Consider the following 27026-nt stretch of genomic DNA (forward strand, 5'->3'; position numbering starts at 1 on the left):
AATAAAATAATATATGGAAAGCACAATGCCTGGTACATAATAGGAACTCAACATACTGTAATTCCCTCTGTCTCCCACTTTCATTTCCAAATATTTAGTTCTCTATTGACTATAGGATTGAGTCTATTTTTCTGTGAAAAAAAAACAATTTTCCACAAGACATAATAAAAATCATATTTTATGTTTTGGCAGCCCTTTTAAAAATATAGCAAAATAATCTGATAAAATATTAATACTACTACTTAAGAAGTCATGAAGTAGAACTTTCAGGTAGCAAGGTAAATTTTCATTTGGGCATGAGCTGAAAGGTCTAAAGAAAAAATGAAAACAGGACTGAACTAATTCATGGACCTATAAGTCCCTCAACGTCTCTCAAATCTTCCTGGATTTTTGGCAATGATTAACAGTCTTTCAGGATAAAGAAGATGCAGGAATGTGGGAAAGGTGATTATTCAAACTGCAGGCCCCAGTGTACATCTGAGGAAGCACATGTGCTTGAAGGCACATCTGGGACCTCTGGAAATTCTGGAAAGAATTCTCTAAAGTCTAAAAGTATATCTTTAAAATAGGTTTCTTAATTTATAAATGTATCTTCATTCTTTTTTATTTTAAAGATTTTATTTATTTGCAAGAGAGAGAGAAAAAAAGAAACATGAGGCAGAGGGAGAGGGACAAGCAGACTCCCTACCGAGCACAGAGTCTGAAGTGGGGCTCCATCCCAGGACTCTGGGATCATGACCTGACCCGAAGGCAGACGCTTAACCAACTGAGCCACCCAGGCACCCCTATAAATGTGTCTTCATTTGAACAATTTTAACCTGGAAACCATCTGAGTTTGAACCCTTTTTTATGGATATTAATGAGGGCTAGCTAGGGAGGTGAAGCAGCATGCCTGAGGCCACAGCTAGCCAATAACAAGGCAAGGACTAGACTTGGACCCCCTAACTCTCAGTATAGCTGTCTTTCCATTCAGTTTCTTTTCAGTTTGTTTTGTTTTTTGTTTTACTCAGTTATCTCTTGTACCTAATAAGCAGCATCATTTCTGTGAAATCTCACATCTTATCTTAATGTTTTACTGAAATGTTATAGTCCATAAAACATCGTGTTTGTTTGAAGACAAAGTTAAACTATCTTTCTGCCTCCTGGGCTCCTCCTTGCAGATGATGAAGTAAGAATTTCAGAACAAGATCTTTATTTATTCTGACTTCTTATGTCTGAGACAGTGTTAGTGCACATAAAAAAAGCTTTCCACTTTTGCAAATCATGTTGCTAAGTGATTTGCCATTTGTGTATAAAAAAAACCCCCAAAACAAAAAAAACTTCAAGGCAGGCTGGATGCATGAGTGTACAACCTGGGTGACTGCCCAGGAGCCCATGTTCAGAATAGACCCTTGCTTTAATTTTTTTAATAATTTGAGCCAGTGTTTTTGTGGGTGAAGTCCAATGGGGTAGTGGAGCGTGTGAGTGAGGAGGGGTATCTGCAGCATATGCATGCCCCCAGCCTTCACTTATGGCCTCATTTGCATATAATGTGCATAATGGTGAATTCTGGTGGACTCACAATTCCTGGGAGTTCAGTGAGATTCGGTGTGAGTGAGGTTAAGTATGCTCTGTCTATGACTAAGTGAGGAAGCTGACAATCCCAAGAGGCCATGCTTTCCACGGAAGCCAGAATTTGCTTTGAACTTCACAAGAAGGCAACTGTATTCTAAGAAACATGGATGACAACTGATGGGGTTCAGGGAAGGCCACCCTGAAACATGCCACTTCGGTATATTGATTATCTTGAATTAAAGTTACTTGGGAAACAGCCAGTACACGAAGGACTCTCTGAGGCTCTTCTGTCCCCTGAAAGCAGGAAATAAATCTCCCACGTGAATGATACTCTTCCTGTACAGGAGGTAAAGAGACATCCTTACCATCATAGACAGGGAATTCAGAGAAGGCTTTATCAACAAGCCCTGTTATTTCTTCACTAATTTACTCCCCAAAACCTGACCTTCTTTTTGTCAATTTTTCACGAACTTATTGTTTTTGTCTAAAACATGTAAAAGCTGCCTGGTTTAGTTTCTTCTTTGAGTCTCATATTTTTATGGGCTACTGTTTGTATGAAATTAAATTTGTTTTTCTCCTGCTACTCTGTCTTATGTTGATTTAATTATTAGACTGGCCAAAGAATCTAGAATAGAAGAGGGAAAAAATTTTCCTCCCCAACACAAGAAATCCTATCATATCTTTTATTTTTTGCATTTCTCCCCCTGAATTAGTAGCCTGCTTATGGTGAAAATAAAGACATAAAAAGAGAAAAAAAGGGAAAGCCATAGTTCTTTTTGCTGCAGCCCTTCCTTACTCATCAGTGAGCCAAAGGGAGAGAGTGTTGGTACAGTGTGCATATATCAAGAAGTGAAATAAAAATGGTAGAGAAGGTTTGTGTAGCGTTTCCATTGTTCTGGTAGGAATAACATACATATGCATGATCTACAACGTACAAATTGTATAATTTTGGTGATTCTTCATGTAAGTTAAATAATCCCATATTTGCATTATATAATATAAAGATGAATGGTAAAATGCATGCTAATAACTTAAATTTTTTTCTTTTTTTGGAACCACATTAAATATTAAATAAAAACCACTATGATGAGTTGAGAGAGAGATGGCAGAAAAAAGGAAACAATTTTATACTTTAGTACATTTAACAACTCTTCTGTCCTGCTTTCTGAACAAGGAGCCTGCATTTTCATTTTGCTCTGGGCCCTGCTAATTCTGTAGCCATTAACATTCACCCTGTTGTAATTAACTAGCACAGACTTTAGTAAGTGCTTCAAGCCTTATTAATTTGCAGTTTAAGTATCATATATAGGATTTTTGGAAATAGACAATCTGCTTCTGAAAATCCTAGTATAATTACAAACTAAATTAATCTAGTCTCTGTTCTCGTCAAACCTCCTAATGTCTTCTCCTTCCTTCCCAAATGACTCTTTGGACATCTGACCAAAGTTCCTAATTTGAGCACCTCAGAAGACCCTCAGTTTTTTTATTTAATTTCTAATTTAATTTAATTTTAATCTTCCATTTGAAACTCCACTGCCTGCAAGGTCAAATCCTCAGTTGGTGAAGACAGAAAAATCAGTGATAAAAGTAATGTACTTTAAAGTGTGAGTAATAAAGCCACCTGACACTTTTGAGGGATATTTAGATTTTAAAGAAGCACTTAGTTCAGTCTAAATGACCTTAGTGTGTAAGAAACAATGCTCCTAAAGGAGGAAAATTTCTATTACTCTCTGCTAAGAGGGCCGTTAGACCCCAATGCACTTGTAAGAAAGGGTAATGTTCTAGTTCTCAACAACCACAGGTGATTTTTTAAAATTAGGTAACTTATGGCCATATGTACTAAGATATTTCCAATTAAAAAAGACTTCACAATCATGAAATATATAGACTTATTTCATGTCACTTTAATCACCAAAAAGAACTGAACTTTAAAACATGTAGTAGAGACAGCCTCCCTTTCCAATTCTGTCCTATATTAGTCCATCTGTGGTGACTCTGCAGCTTCAGGAATTTAGCTAAAGGACTCTGCTGAAATTCTAAGGCATTGCCCCCTCCCCACATACATACATACACACACACACACACACTCCAACAACAACTCACGTTTCTACAGACAAGATGATTTTGGTCTCCCTGATGAACAGAAGGTGGGTAGTGACTCATTGAGATATCAGCTGTTGCCCTGGTACAAAAAGATTGACAATCTATTTACAACTTTGAGAGCACTAGTTAGAAATATCTTTTAATCCATGTGGCAGGAGACTAAAAGACCTGTTCCCTTGGGCATATCTTTTTGGTTAAAAGGAAGGCTTATTGCCTGAAAATAAACTGGAGACTGGTATTTTTTTGTCAATGACTTAAGGGGAGACTTTCAACATCTTGCATCTGTATAGCCTTTCTTTCTAATAATCTCAAAGCTTTAATATGTTTTCAAGTAGTTTTCTTTAAAAAAAATTACAGTAGAGAGGTGCCTGGGAGGCTCAGTCAGTTAAGCGTCAGACTCTTGATCTCAGCTCAGGTGTTGATCTTGGGGTCGTGAGTTCACGCCCCACATTGGGCTCCACACTGGGCATAGAGCCTACTTAAAAAAAAATTACAGTAGACTATCCTAACCTATTTGGCTCTAGTGAATTCACATTGCTTTCTCTTCACTCATTGGGCTGTCTTCCACAACTCTCTCAATTCCAACCCTAGTCCCCTTAGATGGACTTAATGAAACACAGTTAAGAGTGGCCACATTCACTGAGTGCTTACTGTATGCCATCATTGTTCTAAGATTGTTTCATTTAAAATTCTCAATCACTCTATGAGGTAGGTGATATTATCATCACCATTTTACAGATGAGAAGAATGAGATGCAGAGATGTTAAGAGACGGACCAAATTTTGACAGCTGGTCAGTAGGGGACATAGGCCCACAGTCAGTCTCAGCCATGCACTCTGCAACATGTTCGCCTCTTCATGCTTGTTTCAAGCCAAAAACACAGATTTATTTTTCATGAATTGATTTCACTCACCTATCTAATTCATTTATATCAGCTGGGCTGTAAGGCTTCCAAAGCTTACCATGTCCTAGGAACTTGAAATAAGTTGCTTCATTTAGATATTATCATTATCCCCTTTTACAGATGCCAAAATTGAGACACAAAGAGATTTAAATTACTTGGCCAAAATCTCAGAAAATTTTGGATCTAGGGTTTAAATCTAGTTCATTTTATTATTATGTTACATTTCACTCTTCTGTGTCAGATTTTGCTATTTCCTAAAAGTAAATTTTCTATGCCAAAGTATAGAAAAGCCTTAATATTATTATCAAGTTGGTGATGAGTTCAATGGTAGAGCCAAATTTTAGTAGCCAGAGACCAGTTTTAGTTCCAAGCCCAGATATGCCAGTTGGCAACACTGGTTCCATGGCCAACAAACTGTAACTTTGTTTCCAGCCAGTCACTTCCCAACCACATGCTGCTAAACATGAATCCATGAATTAAACACATTTAAATATGGATTGAACTTTATCATTCATCAAGTCTCATTGTTTCATTTCACAGATATGAAAAGCACAGAGAGTTTAAGTAGAATACCTGAGATCACACAGGAAATCAGTAATAGAACTAGGACAGTAATTTAGATTTCCTGACACTAAATCTGAGGTCTTCATCCCATCAACAAAGGCAGCCTATAATGGCTATTTTTTCAGTGTCTTAAAAAGCGTGTTTAGGGGTGCCTGGGTGGCTCAGTTGGTTAGGCATCTGCCTTTGGCTCAGGTCATGATCCCAGGGTCCTGGGATTGAGTCCTGCATCGGGCTCCCTGCTCAGTGGGAAGCCAGCTTCTCTCTCTCTCCCTCTGCTGCTGCTCCCCATGCTTTTGCTCTCTCTTTCTGTCAAATGAATAAATAAAATCTTAAAAGAAAAGTGTTCAGGGAGTAGGAGACCTAGATTTTGTCTGGTCTCAGGAATTCAGCTGAATAGGGATCAAACCATTCTGAACACCTACGAACTCAACAGGAGATCGAACAGGAGAGTAGCAACAACTCTCTGAACAGAGAAGCGACCACTTACTGGAAGGTAGGACGTGCGGAGAAGTGAATCCGAGGCGATATTCGGGAGGATAGACGGCGGGGGAGGGGCCTCCGCCGGCCGCTTCTGGCAAGTGCTAGAGCCGCGGAGCACAAAATCGGACCTTTTAAAAGTTGGCTCGGCGGAGGGACGTCGCTGCAGTGGCTAAGCGGGGGGTGGAATCCTCCCGGGACAGTGTGGTCTCAGGACCCTTGGGGTCACAGAGAGACCGGGGGTGCCTGAGTGCGGCAGAGCTCCCAGGTGTCGGGGCGGGGAAGCCGGCTGCAGATACGGAGCAGAGTCGCAGGCTCTCAGCTCGGGGTTGCCATAAACTGTGATCTGCGGCCCAGTCGGGGCACGGCTCCCCCAGCAAGGACCCAACAAGCAGAAGATCCGGGAAGACTCCCCTTCCTTCCCGGGGAGGAGCGGTGCGGGAGCGCACTGCAGGGATCTACTGGGTTTGGAGACTCCGAGCGGGGTCGGGTGCCAGAGATAGCAACGCTCGATCACAGGCCGGGTGAGCACGGAGTGCGGCCAGAGACCGGGGACACGGGAGTGACTGCTTTTCTCTGGGGGCGCACTGAGGAGTGGGGCCCCGAGTTCTCGGCTCCTCTGGGCGGAGACTGGGAGGCCGCCATTTTCGCCCTGGTCCTCCAAAGCTGTACCGAGAGCTTGCAGGGAACAAAAGCTCCTGAGAGCAAACTGGAGCAGCTTCCTTAGCCCGGACCGACAAGGGCGGGGCAATTCCGCCTCCGGCAAAGACATTTGGAAACCACAGCAACAGGCCCCTCCCCCAGAAGATCAACACAAACAGCCAGCAAGCCAAGACCAAGTTGATCGATCAAGGAGAATAGGAGAACTCCAGCGCTAGTGGAATACTGCACATAGATTCATGGCTTCTTTTTTTTTTTTTTTTTTTTTTTACCATGATTCATTATATCATCAAAGTTAATTTTTGTTGACTTTTTTTTATTTTTCTTTTTCCCTTTTTCAACCAACATCTTATAAATCCCTTTTTTTTAAAAAAAAACATTTTTTATTTTTTTTTCATTTTTAGAGTCATATTTTATCCCTTCATAGTAGTTATCCTTGTTTTTGGCATATATATATAAGTTGTTCTCTCTTTAAAATTTTGAGGTACAGTTTCTTCTAACAGATCAAAATATACCCTAAACCACTAGTGTATGGCTTTGTTCTAGTCTCCTGCCTGATCACATTCTCTCCCTTTTTCCTTTTTTTCCTTAAATCTTCTTTCTTTTTTCAAACAACTTATCTTACCAAGTCCTTTTATAAAATCTTTTATAATTTTCATCTTTACAGTCATCTTCCATCCCTTCATTGTATCAACCCTTATTTTGTACATATATGTCTTTCTTCCTCTAAAATTTTAGGAGGCACTTTTTTCTAACAGACCAAAATACGCCCAAAATCTAGTGTGTGGCACTGATCTATGCACTAGCCTGATCATATTTGATCATATTCTGCCTTTTTTGAATTGTTTTGTTTTTGTTTTTATCTTTTTTTTCTTTTTTTTTTTCTTTTTCTCTTTCTTTTTTCTTTCTTTCCCTTTCTTTTCCCCTGGTTTCAGGTCTTTTCTGATTTGTATACAGTATATTTGCTGGGGACGTTGTAAACCTGTTAGCCTTTTGTTCTCTCATTCATCTATTCTCCTCTGGACAAAATGACAAGACAAAAGAAATCACCTCAGCAAAAAGAACAAGAGGTAGTACCGTCAGCCAGGGACCTACTCAATACGGACATTAGTACGATGTCGGACCTAGAGTTCAGAATCATGACTTTAAAGATACTAGCTGGGCTTGAAAAAAGCGTGGAAGTTATTAGAGAAACCCTTTCTGGAGAAATAAAAGAACTAAAATCTAACCAAATCGAAATCAAAAAGGCTATTGATGAGGTGCAATCAAAAATGGGGGCACTAAATGCTAGGATAAATGAGGCAGAAGAGAGAATCAGCGATATAGAAGACCAAATGATGGAAAATAAAGAGGCTGAGAAAAAGAGAGAGAAACAACTACAGGATCACGAGGGCAGAATTCGAGAGATAAGTGATACGATAAGACGAAACAACATTAGAATAATTGGGATCCCAGAAGAAGAAGAGAGAGAGAGAGGGGCAGAAGGTATATTGGAGCAAATTATAGCAGAGAACTTCCCTAATGTGAGGAAGGAAACAGGCATTAAAATCCAGGAGGCACAGAGAACCCCTCTCAAAATCAATAAAAATAGGTCAACACCCTGACATCTAATAGTAAAACTTACGAGTCTCAGAGACAAAGAGAAAATCCTGAAAGCAGCTCGGGAGAAGAGATATGTAACCTACAATGGTAGAAACATTAGATTGGCAACAGACCTATCCACAGAGACCTGGCAGGCCAGAAAGGACTGGCAAGATATCTTCAGAGCACTAAACGAGAAAAATATGCAGCCAAGAATACTATATCCAGCTAGGCTATCATTGAAAATAGAAGGAGAGATAAAAAGCTTCCAGAACAAACAAAAACTAAAGGAATTTGCAAACATGAAACCAGCCCTCCAAGAAATATTGAGAGGGGTCCTCTAAGCAAAGAGAGAACCTAAAAGCAGCAAAGAGCAGAAACGAACACAGACAACAGACAGTTAACAGCCACCTTACAGGTAATACAATGGCACTAAATTCATACCTTTCAATAGTTACCCTGAATGTAAATGGGCTAAATGCCCCAATCAAAAGACACAGGCTATCAGATTGGATTAAAAAACAAGACCCATCAATATGCTGTCTGCAAGAGACTCATTTTACACCCAAAGACACCCCCAGATTGAAAGTGAGGGGGTGGAAAACCATTTACCATGCTAATGGACACCAAAAGAAAGCTGGGGTGGCAATCCTTATATCAGACAAACTAGATTTTAAAACAAAGACTGTAATAAGAGATGAGGAAGGACACTATATCCTACTTAAAGGGTCTATCCAACAAGAAGATCTAACAATTGTAAATATCTATGCCCCGAACATGGGAGCAGCCAATTATATAAGGCAATTAATAACAAAAGCAAAGAAACACATTGACAACAATACAATAATAGTGGGGGACTTTAACACCCCCCTGACTGAAATGGACAGATCATCTAAGCAAAAGATCAACAAGGAAATAAAGACTTTAAATGACACACTGGACCAAATGGACTTCACAGACATATTCAGAACATTCCATCCCAAAGCAACGGAATACACATTCTTCTCTAGTGCCCATGGAACATTCTCCAGAATTGATCACATCCTAGGTCACAAATCAGGTCTCAATCGGTACCAAAAGATTGCGATCATTCCCTGCATATTTTCAGACCACAATGCTTTGAAACTAGAACTCAACCACAAGAGGAAAGTCGGAAAGAACTCAAATACATGGAGGCTAAAGAGCATCCTACTACAGAATGAATGGGTCAACCAAGAAATTAAAGAAGAATTAAAAAAATTCATGGAAACCAATGAAAATGAAAACACAACTGTTCAAAATCTTTGGGATACAGCAAAGGCAGTCCTGAGAGGAAAGTATATAGCAATACAAGCAAGGAACAAGAAAGGTCTCAAATACACAACCTAACCCTACACCTAAAGGAGCTGGAGAAAGAACAGCAAAGAAAGCCTAAACCCAGCAGGAGAAGAGAAATCATAAAGATCAGAGCAGAAATCAATGAACTAGAAACCAAAAGAACAGAGAACAGATCAACGAAACTAGGAGCTGGTTCTTTGAAAGAATTAACAAGATTGATAAACCCCTGGCCAGACTGATCAAAAAGAAAAGAGAAATGACCCAAATCAACAAAATCATGAATGAAAGAGGAGAGATCACAAGCAACACCAAAGAAATACAAACAATTATAAGAACATATTATGAGCAACTCTATGCCAACAAATTAGATAACCTGGAAGAAATGGGTGCATTCCTAGAGATGTATCAACTACCAAAATTGAACCAGGAAGAAATAGAAAACCTGAACAGACCTATAACCACTAAGGAAATTGAAACAGTCATCAAAAATCTCCCAAGAAACAAAAGCCCAGGGCCAGATGGCTTCCCAGGGGAATTCTATCAGACATTTCAAGAAGAATTAATACCTATTCTCCTGAAACTGTTCCAAAAAATAGAAATGGAAGGGAAACTTCCAAACTCATTTTATGAGGCCAGCATTACCTTGATCCCAAAACCAGACAAAGACCCCATCAAAAAAGAGAATTACAGACCAATATCCTTGATGAACATGGATGCAAAAATTCTCACCAAAATACTAGCCAATAGGATCCAACAGTACATTAAAAGGATTATTCACCACGACCAAGTGGGATTTATTCCTGGGCTGCAAGGCTGGTTCAACATCCGCAAATCAATCAACGTGATACAATACATTAACAAAAGAAAGAACAAGAATCATATGATCCTCTCAATAGATGCAGAAAAAGCATTTGACAAAGTACAACATCCTTTCTTGATCAAAACTCTTCAGAGTATAGGGATAGAGGGTACATACCTCAATATCATAAAAGCCATCTATGAAAAACCTACAGCGAATATCATTCTCAATGGGGAAAGGCTGAGAGCTTTTCCCCTAAGGTCAGGAACGCGGCAGGGATGTCCACTCTCACCACTGCTATTCAACATAGTATTAGAAGTCCTAGCCACAGCAATCAGACAACAAAAGGAAATCAAAGGCATCCAAATCGGCAAAGAGGAAGTCAAACTCTCACTCTTTGCAGATGATATGATACTGTATGTGGAAAACCCAAAAGACTCCACCCCAAAACTGCTAGAACTCATACAGGAATTCAGTCAAGTAGCAGGATATAAAATCAATGCACAGAAATCAGTGGCATTCCTATACACCAACAACAAGACAGAAGAGAGACAAATCAAGGAGTCTATCCCATTTACAATTGCACCCAAAACCATTAGATACCTAGGAATAAATCTAACCAAAGAGGCAAAGGATCTGTACTCAGAAAACTATAAAATACTCAGGAAAGAAATTGAAGAAGACACAAAGAAATGGAAAAACGTTCCATGCTCATGGATTGGGAGAATCAACATTGTGAAGATGTCAATGCTACCTAGAGCAATCTACACATTCAATGCAATCCCCATCAAAATACCATCCACTTTTTTCAAAGAAATGGAACAAATAATCCTAAAATTTGTATGGAACCAGAAGAGACCCAGAATAGCCAGAGGAATACTGAAAAAGAAAAGCAAAGCTGGCGGCATCACAATTCCGGACTTCCAGCTCTATTACAAAGCTGTCATCATCAAGACAGTATGGTACTGGCACAAAAACAGACACATAGATCAATGGAACAGAATCGAGAGCCCAGAAATGGACCCTCAACTCTATGGTCAACTTATTTTTGACAAAGCAGGAAAGAATGTCCAATGGCAAAAAGACAGTCTCTTCAACAAATGGTGTTGGGAAAATTGGACAGCCACATGCAGAAGAATGAAACTGGACCATTTCCTTACACCACACACGAAAATAGACTCCAAATGGTTGAAAGACCTAAACGTGAGACAGGAGTCCATCCAAATCCTAAAGGAGAACACAGGTAGCAACCTTTTCGACCTTAGCCGCAGCAACTTCTTCCTAGAAACATCGCCAAAGGCACGGGAAGCCAGGGCAAAAATGAACTATTGGGATTTCATCAAGATAAAAAGCTTCTGCACAGCAAAAGAAACAGTCCACAAAACCAAAAGACAACCGACAGAATGGGAGAAAATATTTGCAAATGACATATCAGATAAAGGGCTAGTATCCAAAATCTATAAAGAACTTATCAAACTCAACACCCAAAGAACAAATAATCCAATCAAGAAATGGGCAGAAGACATGAACAGACATTTCTCCAAAGAAGACATCCAAATGGCCAACAGGCACATGAAAAAGTGCTCAACATCGCTTGGCATCAGGGAAATCCAAATCAAAACCTCAACGAGATACCACCTCACACCCATCAGAATGGCTAAAATTAACAAGTCAGGGAACGACAGATGTTGGCGGGGATGTGGAGAAAGGGGAACCCTCCTACACTGTTGGTGGGAATGCAAGCTGGTGCAACCCCTCTGGAAAACAGTATGGAGGTTCCTCAAACAGTTGAAATTAGAGCTACCGTTCGATCCAGCAATTGCACTACTGGGTATTTACCACAAAGATACAAATGTAGGGACCCGAAGGGGTACGTGTACCCCAATGTTTATAGCAGCAATGTCCACCATAGCCAAACTGTGGAAAGAGCCAAGATGCCCATCGACAGATGAATGGATAAAGAAGATGTGGTATATATACACAATGGAATATTATGCAGCCATTAAAAGGAATGAGATCTTGCCATTTGCAACGACGTGGATGGAACTGGAGGGTGTTATGCTGAGTGAAATAAGTCAATCAGAGAAAGACATGTACCACATGACCTCACTGATATGAGGAATTCTTAATCTCAGGAAAGAAACTGAGTGTTACTGGAGTGGTTGGGGGTGGGAGGGATGGGGTGGCTGGGTGATAGATATTGGGGAGGGTATGTGCTACGGTGAGCGCTGTGAATTGTGCAAGACTGTTGAATCACAGATCTGTACTTCTGAAACAAATAACGCAACATATTTTAAGAAAAAAGAAAAAGAAGAAGATAGCAGGAGAGGAAGAATGAAGGGGAGTAAGTCAGAGGGGGAGACGAACCATGAGAGATGATGGACTCTGAAAAACAAACTGAGGGTTCTAGAGGGGAGGGGGGTAGGGGGATGGGTTAGCCTGGTGATGGGTATTGAGGAGGGCACGTTCTGCATGGAGCACTGGGTGTTATGAACAAACAATGAATCATGGAACACTGCACCAAAAACTAATGATGTAATATAGTGATTAACATAACAATAAAAAAATTAAAAAAAAAAAAAGAAAAGTGTTCATACTTTCAACAGATATTGAGTGGCTACTATGTCTCAGACACTATTCTAGCTTGCTAGGGATAGGGCAGCAAACAAACAAACAAAAATTGCTGCCTTCATGGAGCTTTACTACTTGGCACTGTGATGGTAAAACATCCTGAAGTTTTAAATGAGAAAATGTCATATGAATTTGAGTTATTTTAAATTTAATCACTGGTAAAAAAGTGATTGCTTAAGAAGCACTGGCTTGAAATTATGGATGATCCAAAACTATAATACCTCATAGACAGAAGACCTTATTATTACATATACCAGTTTATACATATGATCAAAGCGCAGTCATTACATAAACAGGGGTGGCATGGGTTCTGTGGTACCCATGGAAAGATGGAGAAAGTCAGGAAGGTCCATGCTCCCAAGCAGCTTAAGCTTGAGATGTATGAGTCACGTAGATGAGGGGAAATGCTTTCCCCTCAACTTAAACTTCTTTAAGCAAATTCCATAACATTTGAAAAATTATCTTTTACTCTGTGACAGTTAAAAAATCATTCTCTATAGCTGCTAAGAATTAAAACTATAATTAAGTGAATAATCTGAAATCCCAAAACCCCAGTTAAATTTTCTGAAATTTATCTATTTCGAGTCTTTTTTTTAAATGATGCATACCATATTCTGTGTCAACTTGTCCAGTGGCAGAGAAATAACAATAATAAAATGTAAGTTTGCCTCTAAATCAATATACATCTGCATCCTCTTGCCAATAATTATTATAATGAAGTAAAAAAATTGAGCCCTTGGTCACAAAGGCTGGCTGCATTTGCTATTAGTCTGAATGGAAACAGTCACCCTAAAGCTATTTCATAATGGAAAACACAGGGCAATGCAGTTTAATGTACTATACTAAGCCTATTCTTTAATTATAATATTTTGCAATGTCAATACGCACCATTATCTGCAATAACCAGGGTTTTTAAAAATACAGTTATGCTTTGTGCTGATAACAAACTATGCTTTAGTGTCTTCCAAGATATTAAATTCTTCATTCTGACTCTTCCACTTAATGTCAAGTAGATGTAGTTGATATCATGTCTCCTGAAGACTCTGCTTGATGAAAATCCAGCAATAGGAAGACATAAGAACCCAAAATATGACTTACAGTTACAAATTTATAACCACATTTGCTCATATACTTATTTAAGTGCTGAACTGCTAAAGATGTATCTGGTAATATGTATATATCCACCATTCATAACTTCTGAGAGGTAAATACAATTCACACTCAGAAAATATTCTGAATGACAAGTGTTGGAGAAAAATCTAAAGGGTTAGCAATTAGTTGAACTACTACTTTCATTATTCATACCTACATTCCTCATGGTGTCTTTATTTTTTTTATGATTTTATTTTTTATTTGAGAGAGAGAGGGCAGGAATAGAGGGAAGGGCAGAGAGAGAGGGAGAAGCAGACTCCCTGCTGAACAGGGAGCCCAGATGTGGGGCTCAATCCCAGGACCCTGGGATCATGATATGAGTGGAAGGCAGATGCTTAACTGACTGAGCCACACAGCCACCCTTCTCATGGTGCCTTTAGAAGACCCAGTGAGGAAAACAGGTTTCACCTAGGAGGGTTGTTAGCTAACCTACATGAAAGTATGCCATGAACGGTACAGTTCCCAAATAATGCCATTTGTGGTAACTTAATTTCTTTGGTTTCTTCTTTGGTCACTTCAGTAGAAATAAATTGTGCACATACTTCCCATAGGTAATGCCATCACAGTAATATGTCTGCTAAAACACAGTGCAATAATGCTAGTTTTCTTGATAATTAGGTGAGACAGCCTATTCCAGAAAATCAAGGTACTGAAACATAGGAGGGACCCTCTTGTTGTTTCCTTTACCTCCATCATGGATGGGAATTATACAGGGCCATCCCTATATAATAAAGGAGACTCATGTGGTTTTTCAGCACCTTGTGTCTTTTTTTTCTGAACATCTATTTTCCAGTTTTATGTCTTTTTTCAGATATTGTTATTCAAGTTTCCTTCATTAAAACTCTAACACTTGGCAATACATGGCCCAGCCTAGAAAGTCTTCTTGTATAGCAAAGGCCTGGCTATCAAAATCCATTCAGCTCCCTCAGGTAGTGCCAGCAGAGGCCAGTGAAAAGGCCCAGCAGCATTAAATAAACCTGGCTGACCAAAATAACAATGGAAAGGCACTGAAAAATAAACTGCCACTGGAATCATGGCCCACAAAAGTAGCCATTCTAAATCTGTGACTGCCTTTGACAATGAAAAAAATTAAATAAGACCTTGGGTCTCCTAACTTAACAGACAAAATGTCCAGGATACAATAAAAGATCACTTTCCATACCAAAAAATCAAGAAAAATCTCAACTTAAATGAGAAAGACAATCAACTGATGTTAACATTGAGATGAGTCAGATGGTTCAAATACCTGACAAGGATTTTTAACAGCCATCATAAAACTCAATTATCCATTACAAAATCTTCTGGGATATCTGAAAAAATAGAAACTTTCAGCAAAGAAATGGAAGTTATAAAAAGAAACAAATGGAAAATATAGAACTGAAAAATATAACAGAAATAATAATAATAATAATAATAATAAAACCAACTTGGTGGATGAACTCGAAAGAAGAGTGAAGAGGACAAAGGACAGATCCATTGAATCCACCCAATCTGAACAACAGGGAGAAAGTAGGGTATTTTAAAAATGAGCAGAAACTTGGGGAACCTGGGTGGCTTAGTAGGTTAAGCGTCTGCCTTAGGCTCAGGTCATAATCCCAGGGTCCTGGGATTGAGCCCTGCATCAGGCTCCCTGCTCTACAGGAAGCCTGCTCCTCCCTCTCCCACTCCCCCTGCTTGTGTTCCCTCTCTCGCTGTGTCTCTCTCTGTCAAATAAATAAATAAATAAAAATCTTTTAAAAAAAATGAACAGAAACTTCAGGTGCCCATAGGGCAATAACAGAAGATCCAACATTCATATCACTGGAGTCTCAGAAAAAGATGAGAAAAATAGTTGCTGAATACTTCTCAAATTTGATAAAACAGACATAATCACAGATCCAAGGAGCTGCGAAAACTCCCAACAGATAAAAGCCATAGAAATACACACCTATCCGCATTATAACTGAACTTCTGAAAATGAAAGAGAAAGAAAATATCTGAAGGCAACGAGAGAGAAACAAGCATTTTGAAGTATTTAAACACCGATGTGAATAACAGCAAATTTCTTATTTGAAACCATGGAGTCCAGAAAGAAGTGTCAAAGCATTTTTTTTCAAATGATGAAGTAAAAGAAACGTCAACTGCAAATTCTGTCTGTATTCAGAAAAACTATCCTTTAGGAATGAAGAGGAAATGAAGGCATTCTTGTACAAAGAAAAATTAAAAAAGAATTTTCACTAGCAAACCTATCCTTAAAGGCTGTCTCAAGGAAAATCTTCAAACAAAAAGGAAATTGAAAAAAAAATCCTAGCACATAAGGAAAGAAGGAATAAGAAAAGAGCAGAAACCCAGATATATACAATCCTTTTACTTATGAGTTTCATAAGTTAATTTGATGATTGAAAAAGAAATGGAAAAATAATCTGATACTTAAGAAAATGATACCTAAAAGTGTGGAAGGTAAAGGGACTTAAGGTTTCCATGCTTAAAGTGGTAAAATGTTGGTACCAATAGACTGTGATAAATTACATATATATGTTGTAAAACCTAGAGCAACCACTATGAAAACTATGCAAACAGGTATATTCCAAATCACTATAGAGAAAATACTTTCAAATCATATATCTGATATCTGATCCAGAACAAGAAAAGAATGCCTATAAATCAACAATGACAAAATCAAATGACCCAATTAAAAAATGGGCAAAGAATTTGAATACACATTTTTCCAAAGAATATATACAAATGACCAAAAAGCACATGAAGAGATGATCAGCATCACTAATCATTAGGGAAATGCAAAACAAAACCACAATGAGATATAATTTCATATCCATTAGGTTGTCCATTTTAAGACAAACAAAACAGAAAATAAGATGTGTCCATGATGATGTGGAAGGATTGGAACTATTGTGCATTGTTGGTGGGGTTCACAACAACAACAAACAAACAAACAAATAATCCAATTAGGAAGGGACAGAGGCACTGAATAGACATTTTTCCAAAGAAGACATACAAACAACCAACAGGTACATGAAAAGATGTTCAACATCACTAAGCATTAGGGAAATGCAAATCAAAACCACAATGAGATATCATCTCACACCTGTTAGAAGAGCAATCATCAAAAAAACAAGAGATAAGTGTTGGTGAGAATTTGGAAAAAAAGGGAACCCTTGTGCACTGTTGGTGGGACTGTACATTGGCACAGCCACTATGGAAAACAGTACGGCGGTTCCTCAAAAAATTAATCATGGAATTTCTATGTGATCCAGTAATCCTGCTTCTGGCTATATATCTAAAGGAAATGAAAATAGGATCCCAAGTAGATATCTTTGAGATATCCTATGTTCATCGCAGCACTATTCACAATAAGCAAAATGTGAAAATAGCCTAAGTGTTCATCAATGGCTGAATGATGAAGTGGTACCTATGTGTGTAACACACACATACAACCACAAACACAATAGAATATTATGTGGCTACAAGAAGTAAGAAAATCCTATTTGTGACAACATGGATGGAACTTGAGGGCTAAGTGAAATAAGTCAGAAAGAGAAAGACAATTACTGTTTGCTATCACTTATAGGTGGAATCTAAAAAAGCCAAACTTATACAAACTTATAGAGATAGATTACCAGGGGCTGGAGGTGAGAGAGGTGCAGAGATGTTGGTACAAGAGTATAAACTTCCAGTTATAAGATGAATATAATGTAAAATACTATTATTATAGTTAATAATACTGTATTGTATACTTAAAAGTTGCTGAAAGAGTAGATCTTAAATGTTCTCACCACAAAAAAGAAACGGTAGTTATGTGACGTGATGGAGGTGTTAGCTAACACTATGGTGATGATCCTTTTGAAATATATAAGCATCAAATCAACATGTTGTACATCTTAAATTTACACAGTGTTACATGTCAATTTTATCTCAACAAAGCTAGAAAAAAATATAAAAAATACAATAAATAAAATAAAATGACATAGCTACTATGGAAAATAATACGGTGCTTCCTCAAAAACTAAACGTATAATTACCATATGATCCAGCAATTCCACTTCTGGTATATAACCAAAATATTTGAAAGCAGGGACTCAAACAGATATTTGTACACCCATGTTCATAGCAGCATTATTCACAATAGCTAAAAGGGGGAGGCAACTCAAAATGTCCATTGACAGATGAACGATTAAACAAAACATAATATTTACACAATGGAATATTATTCAGCCTTGTTAAATTTTGATACATGCTGTAAGATGGGCGAAACTGGACATTATGCTAAGTGAAATAAGCCAGACATAAAATGACAAATACTGCAAGATTCCACTTAAATGAAGTTCCTAAAATAAGCAAATTCATACAGAATGAAAGCAAAATAGTGGTTACCAGGAACTAGGAATGGGGACTTACTGTTTAGTGGATCCTCAGTTTCAGTTTAGGATGATGAAAAAGTTCTGGAGAGGCCAGTGATGATAGCTGCACAACAGTGTGAATGTACTTAATGCCACTGAACTGTCTACACTTAAAAATAGTTAAAATGGTATGTTTTGTTATGTGTACTATAGTGCAATAAAAAGCATTAAAACCAAATCAACACAGACTCCCCCAAACTGTTCAAGTAACGCACAGAAAGGCGAAAAAAGAGAAACAGAAAAAAAAAGGGGTCAGAGGAAACAGAAAACAAATAATGAAGTAGCCATCTTATATACTAACATTTCAGTAATTACTTTAAATATAAATGGCCTAATTACATGAATTAAAACATAGAGATTGGTGGCATGAAATAAAACATGACCCCAAAATATGATGTTTATAAGAAAATCACTTCAAATTCACAGAAAAAAAATACCTCGCAAACAGTAATTTTTAAGAAAATAGGGGTGACTGTATTGATAACAGACAAAATAGTCATGAAAACAAGAAATGTAACTAGAGAAAAAAGGGGGACATAACACGATGATACGAGGATCAGTATATTGGGAAGCCAACAATGCTAATCCTAAAGATGTATATCAATAGAACCTCAAAATACATGAAACAGAAACTGATAGAGTTTCAAGGAGAAGTAGAAAATACACAAATATAATTAGAAACTCCAACACTTTCCTCTTAAAAACTGATAGAACAACTAGATAGAAAGTCAGCAAAGACATAGAAGATCTGAATAACACAATCAACAGACTCTAAGTGACATATGCAGAACACTACACCCAACAACAGCAGAGTATACATTTTTTTTTACAAACACCCACTGAACATTTACCAAGATAGATCAGTTCCTTGGCCATAAAACAAACCTCAACAAAAATAAAAGTATTGAAATAAACATAATGTGTTCTCCAACCATATGGAATCTAACTGGAAATGAGTAACAGAAAGCTAACAAGAAAATTTCCAAATATGTGGATATTAAAATACAGACTACTAAATAATACATGGGTCAAAGAGCAATGAAAATGAAAACTCAAAATACATGGGATGCAGTTAAAGCCATGATAAGAAAGAAACATATAGCGCTATAAATGAGGAAATATCTCAAATCAGTAACTTAAGCTCCTACCAAAAGTAACGAGGAGAGGATGAACAAAATCTCTAAGAAGAGAAAAGATGCATATCACAGTTGCAGAAACCAAATAAGGAACATCATTATAGATTTTGTGCTTGTTAAAAAGATAATAAGAGGACATTACAAAAAAGACTTCATGCTCAAAAATTTGACAATGTAGGAAAAATAGACCAATTCCTCAAAAACTGCAAACTACCAAAACTCAACCAAGGTGTGATAGATAATTTGAATAGCCCTATAACTATCAAAGAACTTGAACTGACAATTTAAACCTCCTGGAAAAAAAAATCTCCAAATTCAGATGGTTTTACAGGATAATTCTACCCAATACTTAAAGAAGTATTGTCACTATTTTTCACAATCTTTTCTAGAAAATAGAAGAGAAGGGAACAATTCTCAACTCATTTAGGATACCAAAACCTGACCAAAAAAAAACCCCAAATAACAAAGCTGCAGACCAGTTAGCCCCCATGAATTTAAATGCAAAAATGCTCAACAAAATACTGGTAAATTAAATCCAACAACACATAAAGTAAATTATATTCCACCACCAATTGTGCAAAGTTGTTTCAAGATTCTAAAATCTGTCAATGTGGGGTGCCTGGCTGGCTCAGTCAGTGGAGTGTGTGACTCTTGATCTTGGGGTTCTGAGTTTGAGCCCCATGTTGGGTATAGAGATTACTTACAAATAAAATCTTAAAAAAATCAAATGAAATCAATGTATGAAAACCTAAAGAAGAAAATATCACAATGTCCCATCAACTGATACAGAATTTTTTTTTTTTTACAAAATCCAACAAAGATTTATGAAAATGACTCTCAGAATGCTAGGAGTAGAAGGAAATCACCTCAACTTGATAAAGAATATCTAGAAAAAAAAATCTAAGCTAATATCATACTTCAGGATTATACTTAAATACTGACTGCTTACCCCGAGACCAGAACAAGGCAAGGATGTCTGTTCTCACCACTCTCTCTTCAACATAGTATTGGAAGTTTTAGCTACTGCATTAAGCCAGGAAAAAGAAATACATAGCATACGGACTGGAAAAGATGAAATCAAATTATCTCTACGTGGAGATGATTATGTATATAGAAGATCCCAAGGAATTTACAAAAATATTCCTAGAACTAATAAGTGATCTCAGAAATTCTGTAGGATAACAAGATCAACATACAAAGGCCAATTACATTACTATACACTAACAATGAACACCTGGAAACAAAAAACACAATACCATGTAAAACTGTAGCAAAGGAAATGAAACAATTAAGAAAGCATATACAGAATCTACATACTGCAAATGACAAAATATTGATTAAAACATCAAAAAAGATCAAAGTAAATGGAAAGACATTGCATTCATGCATTGAAAGACTCAACATAGTAAAGATGTCAGTTTTCCCCAAATTGATCTAAGGCTTAATGCAATTCCTATCAAAATCTTGGCAATGTTTTTTATAGACATAAAGAAACTTTTTCTAAAATTTATATAGAAGGGACTAGACCCCATAACAGCTAAAATAATTTTGACAAAGAATAAAAATGAGAAATCAATCTACTCATATTACTTAATATGAGTTTCAGTAAAGACAACATAGTATTTCTGGAGATACAGACAATTCTATGGAACAAAAGAACCCCAAAATAGATGCACACAAATATGCTGAACCTTTTTTTGATGAAGGTGCAAATGTGATTCAATGGTGAAGGGATAGCCTTTCAACAAATAAGTGTTGAAACAAGGGGATGTCATTGGCAAAAAATAAAATTTGACCTAAATCTCACACCTTATACAAAATTTAACTCAGAATGGATCATGAACTCAAATATAAAGTGCCAAACCATAAAATTTTCAGGAAAAAAAAAGAAAAAATCTTTGGGATCTAGGACTAGTTTTTAGACTTGATACTAAAAGCATGATCCTTAAAAGGGAAAAAATTGACAAACAGATATGGTCAAAATTTTAAATTATTGCTCTGTGGACATCCACGTGAACAGGATGAAAAGCTACTAAGAGGAAATATTTGCAAATCAGATATCCAACAAAGGCTTGGTATCTAGAATAAAGAATTAACTCAAATTTAACAGTAATAAAACAATTCAATTAGAAAATGTGCAAAGCCTTCTGATATGAGGATTTCTTAATCTCAGGAAACAAACTGAGTGTTGCTGGAGTGGTGGGGGGTGGGAGGGATGGGGTGGCTGGGTGATAGACATTGGGGAGGGTATGTGCTATGGTGAGCGCTGTGAATTGTGCAAGACTGTTGAATCACAGATCTGTACTTCTGAAACAAATAATGCAACATATGTTAAGAAAAAAGAAAAAGAAGATAGCAGGAGGGGAAGAATGAAGGGGAGTAAGTCAGAGGGGGAGACGAACCATGAGAGACGATGGACTCTGAAAAAACTGAGGGTTCTAGAGGGGAGGAGGGTGGGGGGATGGGTTAGCCTGGTGATGGGTATTAAAGAGGGCACATTCTGCGTGGAGCACTGGGTGTTATGCACAAACAATGAATCATGGAACACTACATCAAAAACTAATGATGTAATGTATGGTGATTAACATAACAATAAAAAATTAAAAAAAAGAAAAAAAAAGAAAATGTGCAAAGCCTTGAGTAGATATTTTACCAAAGGGTGTATACAGATGGCAATAAGGGCATATGCAAATATTCAAATTATTGGTCAGAGAAGTCCAAATTAAAATAATAGTATTGTTAATAAGAGAATGGCTAAATTAAGTGCTAGTGACAAACACCACATGCTGATGAGGATGCTGAGAAACTGAATCACTCATATACGGCTGGTGGGAAGGTAAAATGACATCAGGACTTTGGAAAACAGTTTGACAGGTTCTTATAAAACTAACATGCAATTACAATATGACTCAGCAATTACACATTTATTCCACAAAAAATAAAAACATGCTCACACAAAAACTCGAAATATGTTTATAGCAGATTTCCTCAAAGTAGCCAAAACCTGGAAAAAGACCAGATGTCTTTCAAGAGGTGAATAAACATTCACACAATGGAAAACTATTCTGCAATAAAAAGGAATGGACATTAATACAAACAACAACTTGGATGAAACTCTAGGGAATTGTGTGAGTGATAAAAGCCAATCCCCCCAAAATTGCATATCATTTATAAATGATTTCACTTATGTAATATTTTTGAATGTCAAAATTACGGAGACAGAGAACAGATTAATGCTTGGCCAGAGTTTAGGGATGAGTGTTGGGATGGATAAGTGGAGAGGGAAGGTTCTGGAGGAAGTGGGTGTGCTATGGAAGGGTCAAACCACGAATCCTTGTGGTGATGGAATTGTTCAGTATCTCGACTGTGATGGTAGATACATGAACCTAAATACATATGATAAAATTGTATAGAACTAAGTACATAAACATACACACTCCAAATGAATACAAGTAAAATTGTGGAAGTCTTAAGATTGGTGGATTTTATCAATGTCAATATCCTGGTTGTGATATTATATTATAGTTTTTTGAAATGTTGGAGGACCCTGGGTAAAATGTATGTGGCTCTCTCTCTGTATTAGCTCTTAAAACTGTATGTGAATCTACAATAATCTCAATAAGATTTTCAATTAAAACACATTAAGCTTGGTTGTAAATTCAAGGTTCAATGAAAATCATAATATTCATGAAAGACAGCAAAACATACAATTTGTATTTCCAATACAGTACGTAATAAGCTCATCATAAAGTCACTATGTTTCTGATTTGCATTTTAATTTCTTTCTTGAATCATACTTTTCATGGTGGTAAAGTATATATAACATAAAATTATCATTTCAGTGATTTTTAAGTGTGTAATTCTTGGCAGTAAGCACACTTGCAATGTTGTGTAACTATCACCATTATCCATTTCCAGAACATTTTCATCATCTCAAACGGAAATTCTATACCTGTAAATTGTAACTCCATAATCCTCCATCTCCTCAGTTCCTAATAATCACTATTCTACTATGGTCTCAGTGAATTTGCCCATTTTAGATACCCTGATAAGTGGAAACATAAAGTATTTGCCATCTTATGTCTGGCTTATTTCACTTGGCATGGTATTTTTTAAGGGTCATCCATGCTATATAGCAAGTATCAAACTTTCAGCCCCTTTTAAGACTGACTAATATTCCTATATATGCATAAACCACCTTTTTTTTCAACCATCCATCTGTTCATGGACACACGGGTTGTTTCCACCTTTAGGCTGTTATGTATAGTGCTAGTATGAATGTTTGTACACAAGTAGCTGTTTGAGTTCCTGCTTTCAATTTTTTGGGTATATACCTAGAGTGGAATTGCTGTATCATATGGTAATTCTGTGTTTAATTTTTTAAGGAACATCCATATGATTTTCCATAATGGCTGCACCACTTAGATTCTCACCAACAATACAAAAGATTTCTAATTTCCTCACATCCTCACCAACACTTGTTATATATTTTTTTAAAAAATATAACAGCTAACTTAATGGGTGTGAAGTGGTATATCACTATGGTCTTGATTTGCATTTCCCTACTGTGGACAATAATTTTTAAAAGACACATTTATTTAAGTGTGAAAGAACACAAACTGTTCTACCCTTTATGATTAGAAAAATAAATTACATTGAATCTTTTTTTTTAAAGATCTTAATGGTCTTAGTCAACAATTCATGAAGCCAATTAACATCTTATCTAGCAGATAGAAGGAGCTCCCAGGAGTTGTACCAAATGAAGGAGGAATTTGTAGGCCGAAGGAAGTAGGAACAAGGAAGTTACACCAGCAAAAGTGGATTCGTGTAGCAAGGTCACTTTCCCCCAGGGGATGGCAGGGATCTATAAAGCAGATTATCTCATCAGTGCTGACCCCATGATTCCTGATTAACTGGTTTAAGAGTCCATCTCCGGTAGAGACAAAACTGCAATTAACTCGGTTTGGTGACATGGTGCCTGGCACCATTTTGTGACTCCATTTTGGGCCTGTTGTCTTGTTTTCAACACTTCATTTAGAGACCACAGTAAAGACTCTTGTCCACACTTCCTTTCTCTCTCTGCCTCCTGACCTATCCCGGTGTTTTCCTGTATGCTCCTTCCCATGGCATGCCCCCTCCTCTTGGGTACCATAAAAAACAAGCTATATTTTCTTTTTTTTTTTTTTTAACATTTTTTTGTTTTGTTATGTTAAACACCATACATTACATCATTAGTTTTTGATGTAGTGTTCTATGATTCATTATTTGCATATAACACCCAGTGCTCCATTCAGTATGTGCCCTCTTTAATACCCATCACCAGGCTAACCCATCCCCCCACCCCCTCCCCTCGAGAACCCTCAGTTTGTTTCTCAGAGTCCATAGTCTCTCATGGTTTGTCTCCCCCTCCGATTTACCCCCTTCATTTTTCCCTTCCTACTATCTTTTTTTTTTTTTTGACATAGAATGTATTATTTGTTTCAGAGGTACAGGTCTGTGATTCAACAGTCTTACACAATTCACAGTGCTCACCATAGCACATACCCTCCCCAATGTCTATTACCCAGCCACCCCATCCCTCCCAACCCCCACCACTCCAGCAAACCTTGGTTTGTTTCCTGAGATTAAGAATTCCTCATATCAGTGAGATCATATGATACATGTCTTTCTCTGGTTGACATATTTCGCTCAGCATAATACCCTCCAGTTCCATCCACGTCCTTGCAAATGGTCAGATTTTATTCCTTTTGATGGTTGCATAATATTCCATTGTATAAATATACCACATCTCCTTTATCCATTCATCTGTTGATGGACATCTTGGCTCTTTCCATAGTTTGGCTATTGTGGACATTGCTGCTATAAACATCAGGGTGCATGTACCCCTTCGGATCTCTACATTTATATCTTTGGGGTAAATACCCAGGAGTGCAATTTCTGGGTCGTAGGGTAGCTCTATTTTCAACTGTTTGAGAAACCTCCATACTGTTTTCCAGAGTGGTTGCACCAGCTTGCATTCCCACCAAGAGTGTAGGAGGTTCCCCTTTCTCAGCATCCCCGCCAACATCTGTCGTTTCCTGAATTGTTAATTTTAGCCATTCTGACTGGTGTGAGGTGGTATCTCATTGAGGTTTTGATTTGGATTTCCCTGATGCCGAGCGATGTTGAGCACTTTTGCATGTGTCTGTTGGCCATTTGGATGTCTTCTTTGGAAAAATGCCTATTCATGTCTTCTGCCTATTTCTTTATTGGATCATTTGTTCTTTGGGCGTTGAGTTTGATAAGTTCTTTATAGATTTTGGATACTAGCCCTTTATCTGATATGTCATTTGAAAATATCTTCTCCCATACTGTTGGTTGTCTTTTGGTTTTGTTGACTGTTTCTTTTGCTGTGCAAAAGCTTTTTATCTTGATGAGGTCCCAATAGTTCATTTTTGCCCTTGCTTCCCTTGCCTTTGGCGATGTTTCTAGGAAGAAGTTGCTGCGGCTGAGGTGGAAGAGGTTGCTGCCTGCATTCTCCTTTAGGATTTTGATGGACTCCTGTCTCACATTGAGGTCTTTCAACCATTTGGAGTCTATTTTTGTGTGTGGTGTAAGGAAATGGTCCAGTTTCATTCTTCTGCATGTGGCTGTCCAATCTTCCCAACACCATTTGTTGAAGAGACTGTCTCTTTTCCATTGGACATTCTTTCCTGCTTTGTCGAAGATTGACCATAGAGTTGTGGGTCCATTTCTGGGCTCTCTATTCTGTTCCATTGATCTATGTGTCTGTTTTTGTGCCAGTACCATACTATCTTGCCGATGACAGCTTCGTAATAGAGCTGGAAGGCCGGAATTGTGATGCTGTCAGCTTTGCTTTTCTTTTTCAACACTCCTCCGGCTATTCAGGGTCTTTTCTGGTTCCATACAAATTTTAGGATTATTTGTTCCATTTCTTTGAAAAAACTGAATGGGTATTTTGATAGGGATTGCACTGAATGTGTAGATTGCTCTAGGTAGCATTGACGTCTTCACAATATTTGTTCTTACAATCCATGAGCATGGAATGCTTTTCCATTTCTTTGTGTCTTCCTCAATTCCTTTCATGACTACTTTATAGTTTCCTGAGTACAGATTCTTTGTCTCTTTGGTTAGATTTATTCCTAGGTATCTTATGGTTTTGGGTGCAATTGTAAATGGGATCGACTCCTTAATTTCTCTTTCTTCTGTCTTGTTGTTGGTGTATAGGAATGCCCCTGATTTCTGTGCATTGATTTTATATCCTGCCACTTTACTGAATTCCTGTATGAGTTCTAGCAGTTTTGGGGTGGAGTCTTTTGGGTTTTCCACATACAGTATCATATCACCTGCAAACAGTGAGAGTTTGACTTCTTTGCCGATTCAGATGTCTTTTATTTCTTTTTGTTGTCCGATTGCTGTGTCTAGGACTTTTAATACTATGCTGAATAGCAGTGGTGATAGTGGACATCCTTGCCATGTTCCTGACCTTAGGGGGAAAGCTCTCAGTTTTTCCCCATTGAGAATGATATTCACTGTAGGTTTTTCATAGATAGCTTTTACGATATTAAGGTATGTACCCTCTCTCCCTATACTCTGAAGAGTTTTGATCAAGAAAGGATGCTGTACTTTGTCAAATGCTTTTTCTGCATCTATTGAAAGGATCATATGGTTATTGTTCTTTCTTTTATTAATGTATTTTCAATGGTGGTCATTTCCTGATCTGTTGGGCTTACTAGAACTCAAGTTTTTTA

The sequence above is a fragment of the Eumetopias jubatus genome, unplaced genomic scaffold, assembly GCF_037043125.1.
Source record: "Eumetopias jubatus isolate StellerSeaLion01/CBP00866 unplaced genomic scaffold, mEumJub1_p1.0 scaffold_16, whole genome shotgun sequence".
Classification (NCBI taxonomy): domain Eukaryota; kingdom Metazoa; phylum Chordata; class Mammalia; order Carnivora; family Otariidae; genus Eumetopias; species Eumetopias jubatus.